At 39.6% G+C, this 17,398-nt stretch overlaps 19 non-coding genes across 19 annotated transcripts; all 19 read right to left on the minus strand.

Moving 5' to 3' along the window:
• Window positions 1-440: 440 nt before the first annotated feature.
• TRNAM-CAU (transfer RNA methionine (anticodon CAU)) lies at window positions 441-529 on the minus strand. The gene is given in 2 exon segments: window positions 441-476; window positions 493-529. It is a non-coding gene; the product is annotated as a tRNA-Met (tRNA).
• Window positions 530-1,845: 1,316 nt separating this feature from the next.
• TRNAM-CAU (transfer RNA methionine (anticodon CAU)) lies at window positions 1,846-1,934 on the minus strand. Its single transcript is given in 2 exon segments — window positions 1,846-1,881; window positions 1,898-1,934. It is a non-coding gene; the product is annotated as a tRNA-Met (tRNA).
• Window positions 1,935-3,250: 1,316 nt separating this feature from the next.
• On the minus strand, window positions 3,251-3,339 carry TRNAM-CAU (transfer RNA methionine (anticodon CAU)). Its single transcript is given in 2 exon segments — window positions 3,251-3,286; window positions 3,303-3,339. It is a non-coding gene; the product is annotated as a tRNA-Met (tRNA).
• A 380-nt stretch (window positions 3,340-3,719) lies between these two features.
• TRNAM-CAU (transfer RNA methionine (anticodon CAU)) lies at window positions 3,720-3,808 on the minus strand. The gene is given in 2 exon segments: window positions 3,720-3,755; window positions 3,772-3,808. It is a non-coding gene; the product is annotated as a tRNA-Met (tRNA).
• Window positions 3,809-4,188: 380 nt separating this feature from the next.
• On the minus strand, window positions 4,189-4,277 carry TRNAM-CAU (transfer RNA methionine (anticodon CAU)). Its single transcript is given in 2 exon segments — window positions 4,189-4,224; window positions 4,241-4,277. It is a non-coding gene; the product is annotated as a tRNA-Met (tRNA).
• Window positions 4,278-4,657: 380 nt separating this feature from the next.
• Window positions 4,658-4,746, minus strand: TRNAM-CAU (transfer RNA methionine (anticodon CAU)). The gene is given in 2 exon segments: window positions 4,658-4,693; window positions 4,710-4,746. It is a non-coding gene; the product is annotated as a tRNA-Met (tRNA).
• A 379-nt stretch (window positions 4,747-5,125) lies between these two features.
• Window positions 5,126-5,214, minus strand: TRNAM-CAU (transfer RNA methionine (anticodon CAU)). Its single transcript is given in 2 exon segments — window positions 5,126-5,161; window positions 5,178-5,214. It is a non-coding gene; the product is annotated as a tRNA-Met (tRNA).
• Window positions 5,215-5,594: 380 nt separating this feature from the next.
• TRNAM-CAU (transfer RNA methionine (anticodon CAU)) lies at window positions 5,595-5,683 on the minus strand. The gene is given in 2 exon segments: window positions 5,595-5,630; window positions 5,647-5,683. It is a non-coding gene; the product is annotated as a tRNA-Met (tRNA).
• Window positions 5,684-6,062: 379 nt separating this feature from the next.
• On the minus strand, window positions 6,063-6,151 carry TRNAM-CAU (transfer RNA methionine (anticodon CAU)). The gene is given in 2 exon segments: window positions 6,063-6,098; window positions 6,115-6,151. It is a non-coding gene; the product is annotated as a tRNA-Met (tRNA).
• An 845-nt stretch (window positions 6,152-6,996) lies between these two features.
• On the minus strand, window positions 6,997-7,085 carry TRNAM-CAU (transfer RNA methionine (anticodon CAU)). The gene is given in 2 exon segments: window positions 6,997-7,032; window positions 7,049-7,085. It is a non-coding gene; the product is annotated as a tRNA-Met (tRNA).
• A 379-nt stretch (window positions 7,086-7,464) lies between these two features.
• TRNAM-CAU (transfer RNA methionine (anticodon CAU)) lies at window positions 7,465-7,553 on the minus strand. The gene is given in 2 exon segments: window positions 7,465-7,500; window positions 7,517-7,553. It is a non-coding gene; the product is annotated as a tRNA-Met (tRNA).
• Window positions 7,554-8,870: 1,317 nt separating this feature from the next.
• TRNAM-CAU (transfer RNA methionine (anticodon CAU)) lies at window positions 8,871-8,959 on the minus strand. The gene is given in 2 exon segments: window positions 8,871-8,906; window positions 8,923-8,959. It is a non-coding gene; the product is annotated as a tRNA-Met (tRNA).
• Window positions 8,960-10,273: 1,314 nt separating this feature from the next.
• TRNAM-CAU (transfer RNA methionine (anticodon CAU)) lies at window positions 10,274-10,362 on the minus strand. Its single transcript is given in 2 exon segments — window positions 10,274-10,309; window positions 10,326-10,362. It is a non-coding gene; the product is annotated as a tRNA-Met (tRNA).
• A 1,318-nt stretch (window positions 10,363-11,680) lies between these two features.
• TRNAM-CAU (transfer RNA methionine (anticodon CAU)) lies at window positions 11,681-11,769 on the minus strand. The gene is given in 2 exon segments: window positions 11,681-11,716; window positions 11,733-11,769. It is a non-coding gene; the product is annotated as a tRNA-Met (tRNA).
• Window positions 11,770-13,556: 1,787 nt separating this feature from the next.
• TRNAM-CAU (transfer RNA methionine (anticodon CAU)) lies at window positions 13,557-13,645 on the minus strand. Its single transcript is given in 2 exon segments — window positions 13,557-13,592; window positions 13,609-13,645. It is a non-coding gene; the product is annotated as a tRNA-Met (tRNA).
• A 380-nt stretch (window positions 13,646-14,025) lies between these two features.
• Window positions 14,026-14,114, minus strand: TRNAM-CAU (transfer RNA methionine (anticodon CAU)). Its single transcript is given in 2 exon segments — window positions 14,026-14,061; window positions 14,078-14,114. It is a non-coding gene; the product is annotated as a tRNA-Met (tRNA).
• Window positions 14,115-15,901: 1,787 nt separating this feature from the next.
• On the minus strand, window positions 15,902-15,990 carry TRNAM-CAU (transfer RNA methionine (anticodon CAU)). The gene is given in 2 exon segments: window positions 15,902-15,937; window positions 15,954-15,990. It is a non-coding gene; the product is annotated as a tRNA-Met (tRNA).
• Window positions 15,991-16,370: 380 nt separating this feature from the next.
• TRNAM-CAU (transfer RNA methionine (anticodon CAU)) lies at window positions 16,371-16,459 on the minus strand. The gene is given in 2 exon segments: window positions 16,371-16,406; window positions 16,423-16,459. It is a non-coding gene; the product is annotated as a tRNA-Met (tRNA).
• Window positions 16,460-17,307: 848 nt separating this feature from the next.
• TRNAM-CAU (transfer RNA methionine (anticodon CAU)) lies at window positions 17,308-17,396 on the minus strand. Its single transcript is given in 2 exon segments — window positions 17,308-17,343; window positions 17,360-17,396. It is a non-coding gene; the product is annotated as a tRNA-Met (tRNA).
• Window positions 17,397-17,398: the final 2 nt, after the last annotated feature.

Genomic DNA, 17,398 nt, shown 5'->3' on the forward strand with positions numbered 1-17,398 from the left:
TTCAGATTACTCTGTTCAGAGATTATGAGACTGACGCGCTGCCAACTGCGCTACGGAGGCTTGATCGAAACCAATTTCCTCATGTGTGTTCGCGTATGCATTCACTGTACACGAAACTCCTCGTGTTAATGATACCAATGAAACACTTTTGAAAGGACACATTCATTTCAGAAATGTATAGAAAAGAAGAAAATTGAGAGAGAGCCGCAGACTCGAGAACTGAACTCAGGACTTTCAGATTAATCTGTATTGATAGATGAAGATAATGACGCGCTGTGTCAATGGCCCTTAGGAAGATGCGTAGAAATATATTTCAGCATGTTGCGTGATTATGTATGCATTCGTTGTATATAGAAAACACCTCGTGTTGACCATTAGGCGACACAAACACTTGAAAAAACACATTGATTTCAGAAATATATAACAAAAGTAAGAAACCGTGCCCCAGCTGAGGATCGAACTCAGGACCTTCAGATTACTCTGTTCAGAGATTATGAGACTGACGCGCTGCCAACTGCGCTACTGAGGCTTGGTCGAATCCAATTTCCTCGTGTGTGTTCGCGTATGCATTCACTGTACACTAAACTCCTCGTGTTAATGATACCAATGAAACACTTTTGAAAGGACACATTCATTTCACAAATGTATAGAAAAGAAGAAAATTGAGAGAGAGCCGCAGATACAAGAACTGAACTCAGGACTTTCAGATTAATCTGTATTGATAGATGAAGATAATGACTCGCTTTGTCAATGGCCCTTAGGAAGATGCTAGAAATATATTTCAGCATGTTGCGTGATTATGTATGAATTCGTTGTATATAGAAAACACCTCGTGTTGACCATTAGGCGACACAAACACTTGAAAAACACATTGATTTCAGAAATATATAAGAAAAGTTAGAAACTGTGCCCCAGCTGAGGATCGAACTCAGGACCTTCAGATTACTCTGTTCAGAGATTATGAGATTGACGTTCTGCCAACTGCGCTACAGAGGCTTGATCAAAACTAATTTCCTCATGTGTGTTCGCGTATGCATTCACTGTACACGAAACTCCTCGTGTTAATGATACCAATGAAACACTTTTGAAAGGACACATTCATTTCAGAAATGTATAGAAAAGAAGAAAATTGAGAGAGAGCCGCAGACTCGAGAACTGAACTCAGGACTTTCAGATTAATCTGTATTGATAGATGAAGATAATGACGCGCTGTGTCAATGGCCCTTAGGAAGATGCGTAGAAATATATTTCAGCATGTTGCGTGATTATGCATGCATTCGTTGTATATAGAAAACACCTCGTGTTGACCATTAGGCGACACAAACACTTGAAAAAACACATTGATTTCAGAAATATATAAGAAAAGTTAGAAACTGTGCCCCAGCTGAGGATCGAACTCAGGACCTTCAGATTACTCTGTTCAGAGATTATGAGACTGACGTTCTGCCAACTGCGCTACAGAGGCTTGATCGAAACCAATTTCCTCATGTGTGTTCGCGTATGCATTCACTGTACACGAAACTCCTCGTGTTAATGATACCAATGAAACACTTTTGAAAGGACACATTCATTTCAGAAATGTATAGAAAAGAAGAAAATTGAGAGAGAGCCGCAGACTCGAGAACTGAACTCAGGACTTTCAGATTAATCTGTATTGATAGATGAAGATAATGACGCGCTGTGTCAATGGCCCTTAGGAAGATGCGTAGAAATATATTTCAGCATGTTGCGTGATTATGTATGCATTCGTTGTATATAGAAAACACCTCGTGTTGACCATTAGGCGACACAAACACTTGAAAAAACACATTGATTTCAGAAATATATAACAAAAGTAAGAAACCGTGCCCCAGCTGAGGATCGAACTCAGGACCTTCAGATTACTCTGTTCAGAGATTATGAGACTGACGCGCTGCCAACTGCGCTACTGAGGCTTGGTCGAATCCAATTTCCTCATGTGTGTTCGCGTATGCATTCACTGTACGCTAAACTCCTCGTGTTAATGATACCAATGAAACACTTTTGAAAGGACACATTCATTTCACAAATGTATAGAAAAGAAGAAAATTGAGAGAGAGCCGCAGATACAAGAACTGAACTCAGGACTTTCAGATTAATCTGTATTGATAGATGAAGATAATGACGCGCTTTGTCAATGGCCCTTAGGAAGATGCTAGAAATATATTTCAGCATGTTGCGTGATTATGTATGAATTCGTTGTATATAGAAAACACCTCGTGTTGACCATTAGGCGACACAAACACTTGAAAAACACATTGATTTCAGAAATATATAAGAAAAGTTAGAAACTGTGCCCCAGCTGAGGATCGAACTCAGGACCTTCAGATTACTCTGTTCAGAGATTATGAGATTGACGTTCTGCCAACTGCGCTACAGAGGCTTGATCAAAACTAATTTCCTCATGTGTGTTCGCGTATGCATTCACTGTACACGAAACTCCTCGTGTTAATGATACCAATGAAACACTTTTGAAAGGACACATTCATTTCAGAAATGTATAGAAAAGAAGAAAATTGAGAGAGAGCCGCAGACTCGAGAACTGAACTCAGGACTTTCAGATTAATCTGTATTGATAGATGAAGATAATGACGCGCTGTGTCAATGGCCCTTAGGAAGATGCGTAGAAATATATTTCAGCATGTTGCGTGATTATGCATGCATTCGTTGTATATAGAAAACACCTCGTGTTGACCATTAGGCGACACAAACACTTGAAAAAACACATTGATTTCAGAAATATATAAGAAAAGTGAGAAATTGTGCCCCAGCTGAGGATCGAACTCAGGACCTTCAGATTACTCTGTTCAGAGATTATGAGACTGACGTTCTGCCAACTGCGCTACAGAGGCTTGATCGAAGCCAATTTCCTCATGTGTGTTCGCGTATGCATTCACTGTACACGAAACTCCTCGTGTTAATGATACCAATGAAACACTTTTGAAAGGACACATTCATTTCAGAAATGTATAGAAAAGAAGAAAATTGAGAGAGAGCCGCAGACTCGAGAACTGAACTCAGGACTTTCAGATTAATCTGTATTGATAGATGAAGATAATGACGCGCTGTGTCAATGGCCCTTAGGAAGATGCGTAGAAATATATTTCAGCATGTTGCGTGATTATGTATGCATTCGTTGTATATAGAAAACACCTCGTGTTGACCATTAGGCGACACAAACACTTGAAAAAACACATTGATTTCAGAAATATATAACAAAAGTAAGAAACCGTGCCCCAGCTGAGGATCGAACTCAGGACCTTCAGATTACTCTGTTCAGAGATTATGAGACTGACGCGCTGCCAACTGCGCTACTGAGGATTGGTCGAATCCAATTTCCTCATGTGTGTTCGCGTATGCATTCACTGTACACTAAACTCCTCGTGTTAATGATACCAATGAAACACTTTTGAAAGGACACATTCATTTCACAAATGTATAGAAAAGAAGAAAATTGAGAGAGAGCCGCAGATACAAGAACTGAACTCAGGACTTTCAGATTAATCTGTATTGATAGATGAAGATAATGACGCGCTGTGTCAATGGCACTTAGGAAGATGCGTAGAAATATATTTCAGCATGTTGCGTGATTATGTATGCATTCGTTGTATATAGAAAACACCTCGTGTTGACCATTAGGCGACACAAACACTTGAAAAAACACATTGATTTCAGAAATATATAAGAAAAGTTAGAAACTGTGCCCCAGCTGAGGATCGAACTCAGGACCTTCAGATTACTCTGTTCAGAGATTATGAGACTGACGCGCTGCCAACTGCGCTACGGAGGCTTGATCGAAACCAATTTCCTCATGTGTGTTCGCGTATGCATTCACTGTACACGAAACTCCTCGTGTTAATGATACCAATGAAACACTTTTGAAAGGACACATTCATTTCAGAAATGTATAGAAAAGAAGAAAATTGAGAGAGAGCCGCAGACTCGAGAACTGAACTCAGGACTTTCAGATTAATCTGTATTGATAGATGAAGATAATGACGCGCTGTGTCAATGGCCCTTAGGAAGATGCGTAGAAATATATTTCAGCATGTTGCGTGATTATGTATGCATTCGTTGTATATAGAAAACACCTCGTGTTGACCATTACGCGACACAAACACTTGAAAAAACACATTGATTTCAGAAATATATAAGAAAAGTTAGAAACTGTGCCCCAGCTGAGGATCGAACTCAGGACCTTCAGATTACTCTGTTCAGAGATTATGAGACTGACGCGCTGCCAACTGCGCTACTGAGGCTAGATCAAAACCAATTTCCTCATGTGTGTTCGCGAATGCATTCAATGTACACGAAACTAGTCGTGTTAATGATACCAATGAAACACTTTTGAAAGGACACATTCATTTCACAAATGTATAGAAAAGAAGAAAATTGAGAGAGAGCCGCAGATACAAGAACTGAACTCAGGACTTTCAGATTAATCTGTATTGATAGATGAAGATAATGACGCGCTGTGTCAATGGCCCTTAGGAAGATGCGTAGAAATATATTTCAGCATGTTGCGTGATTATGTATGCATTCGTTGTATATAGAAAACACCTCGTGTTGACCATTAGGCGACACAAACACTTGAAAAAACACATTGATTTCAGAAATATATAACAAAAGTAAGAAACCGTGCCCCAGCTGAGGATCGAACTCAGGACCTTCAGATTACTCTGTTCAGAGATTATGAGACTGACGCGCTGCCAACTGCGCTACTGAGGCTTGGTCGAATCCAATTTCCTCATGTGTGTTCGCGTATGCATTCACTGTACACTAAACTCCTCGTGTTAATGATACCAATGAAACACTTTTGAAAGGACACATTCATTTCACAAATGTATAGAAAAGAAGAAAATTGAGAGAGAGCCGCAGATACAAGAACTGAACTCAGGACTTTCAGATTAATCTGTATTGATAGATGAAGATAATGACGCGCTTTGTCAATGGCCCTTAGGAAGATGCTAGAAATATATTTCAGCATGTTGCGTGATTATGTATGAATTCGTTGTATATAGAAAACACCTCGTGTTGACCATTAGGCGACACAAACACTTGAAAAAACACATTGATTTCAGAAATATATAAGAAAAGTTAGAAATTGTGCCCCAGCTGAGGATCGAACTCAGGACCTTCAGATTACTCTGTTCAGAGATTATGAGACTGACGCGCTGCCAACTGCGCTACTGAGGATTGATCGAAACCAATTTCCTCATGTGTGTTCGCGTATGCATTCACTGTACACGAAACTCCTCGTGTTAATGATACCAATGAAACACTTTTGAAAGGACACATTCATTTCAGAAATGTATAGAAAAGAAGAAAATTGAGAGAGAGCCGCAGACTCGAGAACTGAACTCAGGACTTTCAGATTAATCTGTATTGATAGATGAAGATAATGACGCGCTGTGTCAATGGCCCTTAGGAAAATGCGTAGAAATATATTTCAGCATGTTGCGTGATTATGTATGCATTCGTTGTATATAGAAAACACCTCGTGTTGACCATTAGGCGACACAAACACTTGAAAAAACACATTGATTTCAGAAATATATAACAAAAGTAAGAAACCGTGCCCCAGCTGAGGATCGAACTCAGGACCTTCAGATTACTCTGTTCAGAGATTATGAGACTGACGCGCTGCCAACTGCGCTACTGAGGCTTGGTCGAATCCAATTTCCTCATGTGTGTTCGCGTATGCATTCACTGTACACTAAACTCCTCGTGTTAATGATACCAATGAAACACTTTTGAAAGGACACATTCATTTCACAAATGTATAGAAAAGAAGAAAATTGAGAGAGAGCCGCAGATACAAGAACTGAACTCAGGACTTTCAGATTAATCTGTATTGATAGATGAAGATAATGACGCGCTTTGTCAATGGCCCTTAGGAAGATGCTAGAAATATATTTCAGCATGTTGCGTGATTATGTATGAATTCGTTGTATATAGAAAACACCTCGTGTTGACCATTAGGCGACACAAACACTTGAAAAAACACATTGATTTCAGAAATATATAAGAAAAGTTAGAAATTGTGCCCCAGCTGAGGATCGAACTCAGGACCTTCAGATTACTCTGTTCAGAGATTATGAGACTGACGCGCTGCCAACTGCGCTACTGAGGATTGATCGAAACCAATTTCCTCATGTGTGTTCGCGTATGCATTCACTGTACACGAAACTCCTCGTGTTAATGATACCAATGAAACACTTTTGAAAGGACACATTCATTTCAGAAATGTATAGAAAAGAAGAAAATTGAGAGAGAGCCGCAGACTCGAGAACTGAACTCAGGACTTTCAGATTAATCTGTATTGATAGATGAAGATAATGACGCGCTGTGTCAATGGCCCTTAGGAAGATGCGTAGAAATATATTTCAGCATGTTGCGTGATTATGTATGCATTCGTTGTATATAGAAAACACCTAGTGTTGACCATTAGGCGACACAAACACTTGAAAAACACATTGATTTCAGAAATATATAAGAAAAGTTAGAAACTGTGCCCCAGCTGAGGATCGAACTCAGGACCTTCAGATTACTCTGTTCAGAGATTATGAGACTGACGTTCTGCCAACTGCGCTACAGAGGCTTGATCGAAACCAATTTCCTCATGTGTGTTCGCGTATGCATTCACTGTACACGAAACTCGTGTTAATGATACCAATGAAACACTTTGGAAAGGACACATTCATTTCAGAAATGTATAGAAAAGAAGAAAATTGAGAGAGAGCCGCAGACTCGAGAACTGAACTCAGGACTTTCAGATTAATCTGTATTGATAGATGAAGATAATGACGCGCTGTGTCAATGGCCCTTAGGAAGATGCGTAGAAATATATTTCAGCATGTTGCGTGATTATGTATGCATTCGTTGTATATAGAAAACACCTCGTGTTGACCATTAGGCGACACAAACACTTGAAAAAAAACATTGATTTCAGAAATATATAACAAAAGTAAGAAACCGTGCCCCAGCTGAGGATCGAACTCAGGACCTTCAGATTACTCTGTTCAGAGATTATGAGACTGACGCGCTGCCAACTGCGCTACTGAGGCTTGGTCGAATCCAATTTCCTCATGTGTGTTCGCGTATGCATTCACTGTACACTAAACTCCTCGTGTTAATGATACCAATGAAACACTTTTGAAAGGACACATTCATTTCACAAATGTATAGAAAAGAAGAAAATTGAGAGAGAGCCGCAGATACAAGAACTGAACTCAGGACTTTCAGATTAATCTGTATTGATAGATGAAGATAATGACGCGCTTTGTCAATGGCCCTTAGGAAGATGCTAGAAATATATTTCAGCATGTTGCGTGATTATGTATGAATTCGTTGTATATAGAAAACACCTCGTGTTGACCATTAGGCGACACAAACACTTGAAAAAACACATTGATTTCAGAAATATATAAGAAAAGTTAGAAATTGTGCCCCAGCTGAGGATCGAACTCAGGACCTTCAGATTACTCTGTTCAGAGATTATGAGACTGACGCGCTGCCAACTGCGCTACTGAGGATTGATCGAAACCAATTTCCTCATGTGTGTTCGCGTATGCATTCACTGTACACGAAACTCCTCGTGTTAATGATACCAATGAAACACTTTTGAAAGGACACATTCATTTCAGAAATGTATAGAAAAGAAGAAAATTGAGAGAGAGCCGCAGACTCGAGAACTGAACTCAGGACTTTCAGATTAATCTGTATTGATAGATGAAGATAATGACGCGCTGTGCCAATGGCCCTTAGGAAGATGCGTAGAAATATATTTCAGCATGTTGCGTGATTATGTATGCATTCGTTGTATATAGAAAACACCTCGTGTTGACCATTAGGCGACACAAACACTTGAAAAACACATTGATTTCAGAAATATATAAGAAAAGTTAGAAACTGTGCCCCAGCTGAGGATCGAACTCAGGACCTTCAGATTACTCTGTTCAGAGATTATGAGATTGACGTTCTGCCAACTGCGCTACAGAGGCTTGATCAAAACTAATTTCCTCATGTGTGTTCGCGTATGCATTCACTGTACACGAAACTCCTCGTGTTAATGATACCAATGAAACACTTTTGAAAGGACACATTCATTTCAGAAATGTATAGAAAAGAAGAAATTTGAGAGAGAGCCGCAGACTCGAGAACTGAACTCAGGACTTTCAGATTAATCTGTATTGATAGATGAAGATAATGACGCGCTGTGTCAATGGCCCTTAGGAAGATGCGTAGAAATATATTTCAACATGTTGCGTGATTATGCATGCATTCGTTGTATATAGAAAACACCTCGTGTTGACCATTAGGCGACACAAACACTTGAAAAAACACATTGATTTCAGAAATATATAAGAAAAGTGAGAAATTGTGCCCCAGCTGAGGATCGAACTCAGGACCTTCAGATTACTCTGTTCAGAGATTATGAGACTGACGTTCTGCCAACTGCGCTACAGAGGCTTGATCGAAACCAATTTCCTCATGTGTGTTCGCGTATGCATTCACTGTACACGAAACTCCTCGTGTTAATGATACCAATGAAACACTTTTGAAAGGACACATTCATTTCAGAAATGTATAGAAAAGAAGAAAATTGAGAGAGAGCCGCAGACTCGAGAACTGAACTCAGGACTTTCAGATTAATCTGTATTGATAGATGAAGATAATGACGCGCTGTGTCAATGGCCCTTAGGAAGATGCGTAGAAATATATTTCAGCATGTTGCGTGATTATGTATGCATTCGTTGTATATAGAAAACACCTCGTGTTGACCATTACGCGACACAAACACTTAAAAAAACACATTCATTTCAGAAATATATAAGAAAAGTTAGAAACTGTGCCCCAGCTGAGGATCGAACTCAGGACCTTCAGATTACTCTGTTCAGAGATTATGAGACTGACGCGCTGCCAACTGCGCTACTGAGGATTGATCGAAACCAATTTCCTCATGTGTGTTCGCGTATGCATTCACTGTACACGAAACTCGTGTTAATGATACCAATGAAACACTTTTGAAAGGACACATTCATTTCAGAAATGTATAGAAAAGAAGAAAATTGAGAGAGAGCCGCAGACTCGAGAACTGAACTCAGGACTTTCAGATTAATCTGTATTGATAGATGAAGATAATGACGCGCTGTGTCAATGGCCCTTAGGAAGATGCGTAGAAATATATTTCAGCATGTTGCGTGATTATGTATGCATTCGTTGTATATAGAAAACACCTCGTGTTGACCATTAGGCGACACAAACACTTGAAAAACACATTGATTTCAGAAATATATAAGAAAAGTTAGAAACTGTGCCCCAGCTGAGGATCGAACTCAGGACCTTCAGATTACTCTGTTCAGAGATTATGAGATTGACGTTCTGCCAACTGCGCTACAGAGGCTTGATCAAAACTAATTTCCTCATGTGTGTTCGCGTATGCATTCACTGTACACGAAACTCCTCGTGTTAATGATACCAATGAAACACTTTTGAAAGGACACATTCATTTCAGAAATGTATAGAAAAGAAGAAAATTGAGAGAGAGCCGCAGACTCGAGAACTGAACTCAGGACTTTCAGATTAATCTGTATTGATAGATGAAGATAATGACGCGCTGTGTCAATGGCCCTTAGGAAGATGCGTAGAAATATATTTCAACATGTTGCGTGATTATGCATGCATTCGTTGTATATAGAAAACACCTCGTGTTGACCATTAGGCGACACAAACACTTGAAAAAACACATTGATTTCAGAAATATATAAGAAAAGTGAGAAATTGTGCCCCAGCTGAGGATCGAACTCAGGACCTTCAGATTACTCTGTTCAGAGATTATGAGACTGACGTTCTGCCAACTGCGCTACAGAGGCTTGTTCGAAACCAATTTCCTCATGTGTGTTCGCGTATGCATTCACTGTACACGAAACTCCTCGTGTTAATGATACCAATGAAACACTTTTGAAAGGACACATTCATTTCAGAAATGTATAGAAAAGAAGAAAATTGAGAGAGAGCCGCAGACTCGAGAACTGAACTCAGGACTTTCAGATTAATCTGTATTGATAGATGAAGATAATGACGCGCTGTGTCAATGGCCCTTAGGAAGATGCGTAGAAATATATTTCAGCATGTTGCGTGATTATGTATGCATTCGTTGTATATAGATAACACCTCGTGTTGACCATTACGCGACACAAACACTTGAAAAAACACATTCATTTCAGAAATATATAAGAAAAGTTAGAAACTGTGCCCCAGCTGAGGATCGAACTCAGGACCTTCAGATTACTCTGTTCAGAGATTATGAGACTGACGCGCTGCCAACTGCACTACTGAGGCTTGATCGAAACCAATTTCCTCATGTGTGTTCGCGTATGCATTCACTGTACACGAAACTCGTCGTGTTAATGATACGAATGAAACACTTTTGAAAGGACACATTCATTTCAGAAATGTATAGAAAAGAAGAAAATTGAGAGAGAGCCGCAGACTCGAGAACTGAACTCAGGACTTTCAGATTAATCTGTATTGATAGATGAAGATAATGACGCGCTGTGTCAATGGCCCTTAGGAAGATGCGTAGAAATATATTGCAGCATGTTGCGTGATTATGCATGCATTCGTTGTATATAGAAAACACCTCGTGTTGACCATTAGGCGACACAAACACTTGAAAAAACACATTGATTTCAGAAATATATAAGAAAAGTGAGAAATTGTGCCCCAGCTGAGGATCGAACTCAGGACCTTCAGATTACTCTGTTCAGAGATTATGAGACTGACGTTCTGCCAACTGCGCTACAGAGGCTTGATCGAAACCAATTTCCTCATGTGTGTTCGCGTATGCATTCACTGTACACGAAACTCCTCGTGTTAATGATACCAATGAAACACTTTTGAAAGGACACATTCATTTCAGAAATGTATAGAAAAGAAGAAAATTGAGAGAGAGCCGCAGACTCGAGAACTGAACTCAGGACTTTCAGATTAATCTGTATTGATAGATGAAGATAATGACGCGCTGTGTCAATGGCCCTTAGGAAGATGCGTAGAAATATATTTCAGCATGTTGCGTGATTATGTATGCATTCGTTGTATATAGAAAACACCTCGTGTTGACCATTACGCGACACAAACACTTAAAAAAACACATTCATTTCAGAAATATATAAGAAAAATTAGAAACTGTGCCCCCGCTGAGGATCGAACTCAGGACCTTCAGATTACTCTGTTCAGAGATTATGAGACTGACGCGCTGCCAACTGCACTACTGAGGCTTGATCGAAACCAATTTCCTCATGTGTGTTCGCGTATGCATTCACTGTACACGAAACTCGTCGTGTTAATGATACGAATGAAACACTTTTGAAAGGACACATTCATTTCAGAAATGTATAGAAAAGAAGAAAATTGAGAGAGAGCCGCAGACTCGAGAACTGAACTCAGGACTTTCAGATTAATCTGTATTGATAGATGAAGATAATGACGCGCTGTGTCAAAGGTCCTTAGGAAGATGCGTAGAAATATATTTCAGCATGTTGCGTGATTATGTATGCATTCGTTGTATATAGAAAACACCTCGTGTTGACCATTAGGCGACACAAACACTTGAAAAAACACATTGATTTCAGAAATATATAAGAAAAGTTAGAAACTGTGCCCCAGCTGAGGATCGAACTCAGGAACTTCAGATTACTCTGTTCAGAGATTATGAGACTGACGCGCTGCCAACTGCGCTACTGAGGCTTGATCGAAACCAATTTCCTCATGTGTGTTCGCGTATGCATTCACTGTACACGAAACTCCTCGTGTTAATGATACCAATGAAACACTTTTGAAAGGACACATTCATTACAGAAATGTATAGAAAAGAAGAAAATTGAGAGAGTGCCGCAGACTCGAGAACTGAACTCAGGACTTTCAGATTAATCTGTATTGATAGATGAAGATAATGACGCGCTGTGTCAATGGCCCTTAGGAAGATGCGTAGAAATATATTTCAGCATGTTGCGTGATTATCTATGCATTCGTTGTATATAGAAAACACCTCGTGTTGACCATTAGGCGACACAAACACTTGAAAAAACACATTGATTTCAGAAATATATAAGAAAAGTTAGAAACTGTGCCCCAGTTGAGGATCGAACTCAGGAACTTCAGATTACTCTGTTCAGAGATTATGAGACTGACGCGCTGCCAACTGCGCTACTGAGGCTAGATTAAAACCAATTACCTCATGTGTGTTCGCGTATGCATTCACTGTACACGAAACTCGTCGTGTTAATGATACGAATGAAACACTTTTGAAAGGACACATTCATTTCAGAAATGTATAGAAAAGAAGAAAATTGAGAGAGTGCCGCAGACTCGAGAACTGAACTCAGGACTTTCAGATTAATCTGTATTGATAGATGAAGATAATGACGCGCTGTGTCAATGGCCCTTAGGAAGATGCGTAGAAATATATTTCAGCATGTTGCGTGATTATGTATGCATTCGTTGTATATAGAAAACACCTCGTGTTGACCATTAGGCGACACAAACACTTGAAAAAACACATTGATTTCAGAAATATATAAGAAAAGTTGGAAACTGTGCCCCAGCTGAGGATCGAACTCAGGAACTGTAGATTACTCTGTTCAGAGATTATGAGACTGACGCGCTGCCAACTGCGCTACAGAGGCTTGATTTAAACCAATTTCCTCATGTGTGTTCGCGTATGCATTCACTGTACACGAAACTCGTCGTGTAAATGATACGAATGAAACACTTTTGAAAGGACACATTCATTTCAGAAATGTATAGAAAAGAAGAAAATTGAGAGAGAGCCGCAGACTCGAGAACTGAACTCAGGACTTTCAGATTAATCTGTATTGATAGATGAAGATAATGACGCGCTGTGTCAATGGCCCTTAGGAAGATGCGTAGAAATATATTTCAGCATGTTGCGTGATTATGTATGCATTCGTTGTATATAGAAAACACCTCGTGTTGACCATTAGGCGACACAAACACTTGAAAAAACACATTGATTTCAGAAATATATAAGAAAAGTTAGAAACTGTGCCCCAGCTGAGGATCGAACTCAGGAACTTCAGATTACTCTGTTCAGAGATTATGAGACTGACGCGCTGCCAACTGCGCTACTGACGCTGGATTAAAACCAATTTCCTCATGTGTGTTCGCGTATGCATTCACTGTACACGAAACTCGTCGTGTTAATGATACGAATGAAACACTTTTGAAAGGACACATTCATTTCAGAAATGTATAGAAAAGAAGAAAATTGAGAGAGAGCCGCAGACTCGAGAACTGAACTCAGGACTTTCAGATTAATCTGTATTGATAGATGAAGATAATGACGCGCTGTGTCAATGGCCCTTAGGAAGATGCGTAGAAATATATTTCAGCATGTTGCGTGATTATGTATGCATTCGTTGTATATAGAAAACACCTCGTGTTGACCATTAGGCGACACAAACACTTGAAAAAACACATTGATTTCAGAAATATAAAAGAAAAGTAAGAAACTGTGCCCCAGCTGAGGATCGAACTCAGGACCTTCAGATTACTCTGTTCAGAGATTATGAGGCTGACGCGCTGCCAACTGCGCTACTGAGGCTCGATTAAAACCAATTTCCTCATGTGTGTTCGCGTATGCATTCACTGTACGCGATACTCGTCGTGTTAATGATACGAATGAAACACTTTTGAAAGGACACATTCATTTCAGAAATGTATAGAAAAGAAGAAAATTGAGAGAGTGCCGCAGACTCGAGAACTGAACTCAGGACTTTCAGATTAATCTGTATTGATAGATGAAGATAATGACGCGCTGTGTCAATGGCCCTTAGGAAGATGCGTAGAAATATATTTCAGCATGTTGCGTGATTATGTATGCATTCGTTGTATATAGAAAACACCTCGTGTTGACCATTACGCGACACAAACACTTGAAAAAACACATTGATTTCAGAAATATATAAGAAAAGTTAGAAACTGTGCCCCAGCTGAGGATCGAACTCAGGAACTTCAGATTACTCTGTTCAGAGATTATGAGACTGACGCGCTGCCAACTGCGCTACTGAGGCTTGTTTAAAACCAATTTCCTCATGTGTGTTCGCGTATGCATTCACTGTACACGAAACTCGTCGTGTTAATGATACGAATGAAACACTTTTGAAAGGACACATTCATTTCAGAAATGTATAGAAAAGAAGAAAATTGAGAGAGAGCCGCAGACTCGAGAACTGAACTCAGGACTTTCAGATTAATCTGTATTGATAGATGAAGATAATGACGCGCTGTGTCAATGGCCCTTAGGAAGATGCGTAGAAATATATTTCAGCATGTTGCGTGATTATCTATGCATTCGTTGTATATAGAAAACACCTCGTGTTGACCATTAGGCGACACAAACACTTGAAAAAACACATTGATTTCAGAAATATATAAGAAAAGTTAGAAACTGTGCCCCAGTTGAGGATCGAACTCAGGAACTTCAGATTACTCTGTTCAGAGATTATGAGACTGACGCGCTGCCAACTGCGCTACTGAGGCTAGATTAAAACCAATTACCTCATGTGTGTTCGCGTATGCATTCACTGTACACGAAACTCGTCGTGTTAATGATACGAATGAAACACTTTTGAAAGGACACATTCATTTCAGAAATGTATAGAAAAGAAGAAAATTGAGAGAGTGCCGCAGACTCGAGAACTGAACTCAGGACTTTCAGATTAATCTGTATTGATAGATGAAGATAATGACGCGCTGTGTCAATGGCCCTTAGGAAGATGCGTAGAAATATATTTCAGCATGTTGCGTGATTATGTATGCATTCGTTGTATATAGAAAACACCTCGTGTTGACCATTAGGCGACACAAACACTTGAAAAAACACATTGATTTCAGAAATATATAAGAAAAGTTAGAAACTGTGCCCCAGCTGAGGATCGAACTCAGGAACTGTAGATTACTCTGTTCAGAGATTATGAGACTGACGCGCTGCCAACTGCGCTACAGAGGCTTGATTTAAACCAATTTCCTCATGTGTGTTCGCGTATGCATTCACTGTACACGAAACTCGTCGTGTAAATGATACGAATGAAACACTTTTGAAAGGACACATTCATTTCAGAAATGTATAGAAAAGAAGAAAATTGAGAGAGAGCCGCAGACTCGAGAACTGAACTCAGGACTTTCAGATTAATCTGTATTGATAGATGAAGATAATGACGCGCTGTGTCAATGGCCCTTAGGAAGATGCGTAGAAATATATTTCAGCATGTTGCGTGATTATGTATGCATTCGTTGTATATAGAAAACACCTCGTGTTGACCATTAGGCGACACAAACACTTGAAAAAACACATTGATTTCAGAAATATATAAGAAAAGTTAGAAACTGTGCCCCAGCTGAGGATCGAACTCAGGAACTTCAGATTACTCTGTTCAGAGATTATGAGACTGACGCGCTGCCAACTGCGCTACTGACGCTGGATTAAAACCAATTTCCTCATGTGTGTTCGCGTATGCATTCACTGTACACGAAACTCGTCGTGTTAATGATACGAATGAAACACTTTTGAAAGGACACATTCATTTCAGAAATGTATAGAAAAGAAGAAAATTGAGAGAGAGCCGCAGACTCGAGAACTGAACTCAGGACTTTCAGATTAATCTGTATTGATAGATGAAGATAATGACGCGCTGTGTCAATGGCCCTTAGGAAGATGCGTAGAAATATATTTCAGCATGTTGCGTGATTATGTATGCATTCGTTGTATATAGAAAACACCTCGTGTTGACCATTAGGCGACACAAACACTTGAAAAAACACATTGATTTCAGAAATATAAAAGAAAAGTAAGAAACTGTGCCCCAGCTGAGGATCGAACTCAGGACCTTCAGATTACTCTGTTCAGAGATTATGAGGCTGACGCGCTGCCAACTGCGCTACTGAGGCTCGATTAAAACCAATTTCCTCATGTGTGTTCGCGTATGCATTCACTGTACGCGATACTCGTCGTGTTAATGATACGAATGAAACACTTTTGAAAGGACACATTCATTTCAGAAATGTATAGAAAAGAAGAAAATTGAGAGAGTGCCGCAGACTCGAGAACTGAACTCAGGACTTTCAGATTAATCTGTATTGATAGATGAAGATAATGACGCGCTGTGTCAATGGCCCTTAGGAAGATGCGTAGAAATATATTTCAGCATGTTGCGTGATTATGTATGCATTCGTTGTATATAGAAAACACCTCGTGTTGACCATTACGCGACACAAACACTTGAAAAAACACATTGATTTCAGAAATATATAAGAAAAGTTAGAAACTGTGCCCCAGCTGAGGATCGAACTCAGGAACTTCAGATTACTCTGTTCAGAGATTATGAGACTGACGCGCTGCCAACTGCGCTACTGAGGCTTGTTTAAAACCAATTTCCTCATGTGTGTTCGCGTATGCATTCACTGTACACGAAACTCGTCGTGTTAATGATACGAATGAAACACTTTTGAAAGGACACATTCATTTCAGAAATGTATAGAAAAGAAGAAAATTGAGAGAGAGCCGCAGACTCGAGAACTGAACTCAGGACTTTCAGATTAATCTGTATTGATAGATGAAGATAATGACGCGCTTTGTCAATGGCCCTTAGGAAGATGCTAGAAATATATTTCAGCATGTTGCGTGATTATGTATGAATTCGTTGTATATAGAAAACACCTCGTGTTGACCATTAGGCGACACAAACACTTGAAAAAACACATTGATTTCAGAAATATATAAGAAAAGTGAGAAATTGTGCCCCAGAAGAGGATCGAACTCAGGACCTTCAGATTACTCTGTTCAGAGATTATGAGACTGACGTTCTGCCAACTGCGCTACAGAGGCTTGATCGAAACCAATTTCCTCATGTGTGTTCGCGTATGCATTCACTGTACACGAAACTCCTCGTGTTAATGATACCAATGAAACACTTTTGAAAGGACACATTCATTTCAGAAATGTATAGAAAAGAAGAAAATTGAGAGAGAGCCGCAGACTCGAGAACTGAACTCAGGACTTTCAGATTAATCTGTATTGATAGATGAAGATAATGACGCGCTGTGTCAATGGCCCTTAGGAAGATGCGTAGAAATATATTTCAGCATGTTGCGTGATTATGTATGCATTCGTTGTATATAGAAAACACCTCGTGTTGACCATTACGCGACACAAACACTTGAAAAAACACATTGATTTCAGAAATATATAAGAAAAGTTAGAAACTGTGCCCCAGCTGAGGATCGAACTCAGGACCTTCAGATTACTCTGTTCAGAGATTATGAGACTGACGCGCTGCCAACTGCACTACTGAGGCTT

This window comes from Pholcus phalangioides, unplaced genomic scaffold (assembly GCF_987345545.1).
Source record: "Pholcus phalangioides strain wild (caught in Gottingen) unplaced genomic scaffold, Ppha-v1.0 ptg000017l_1, whole genome shotgun sequence".
NCBI classification, from domain to species: Eukaryota; Metazoa; Arthropoda; class Arachnida; order Araneae; family Pholcidae; genus Pholcus; species Pholcus phalangioides.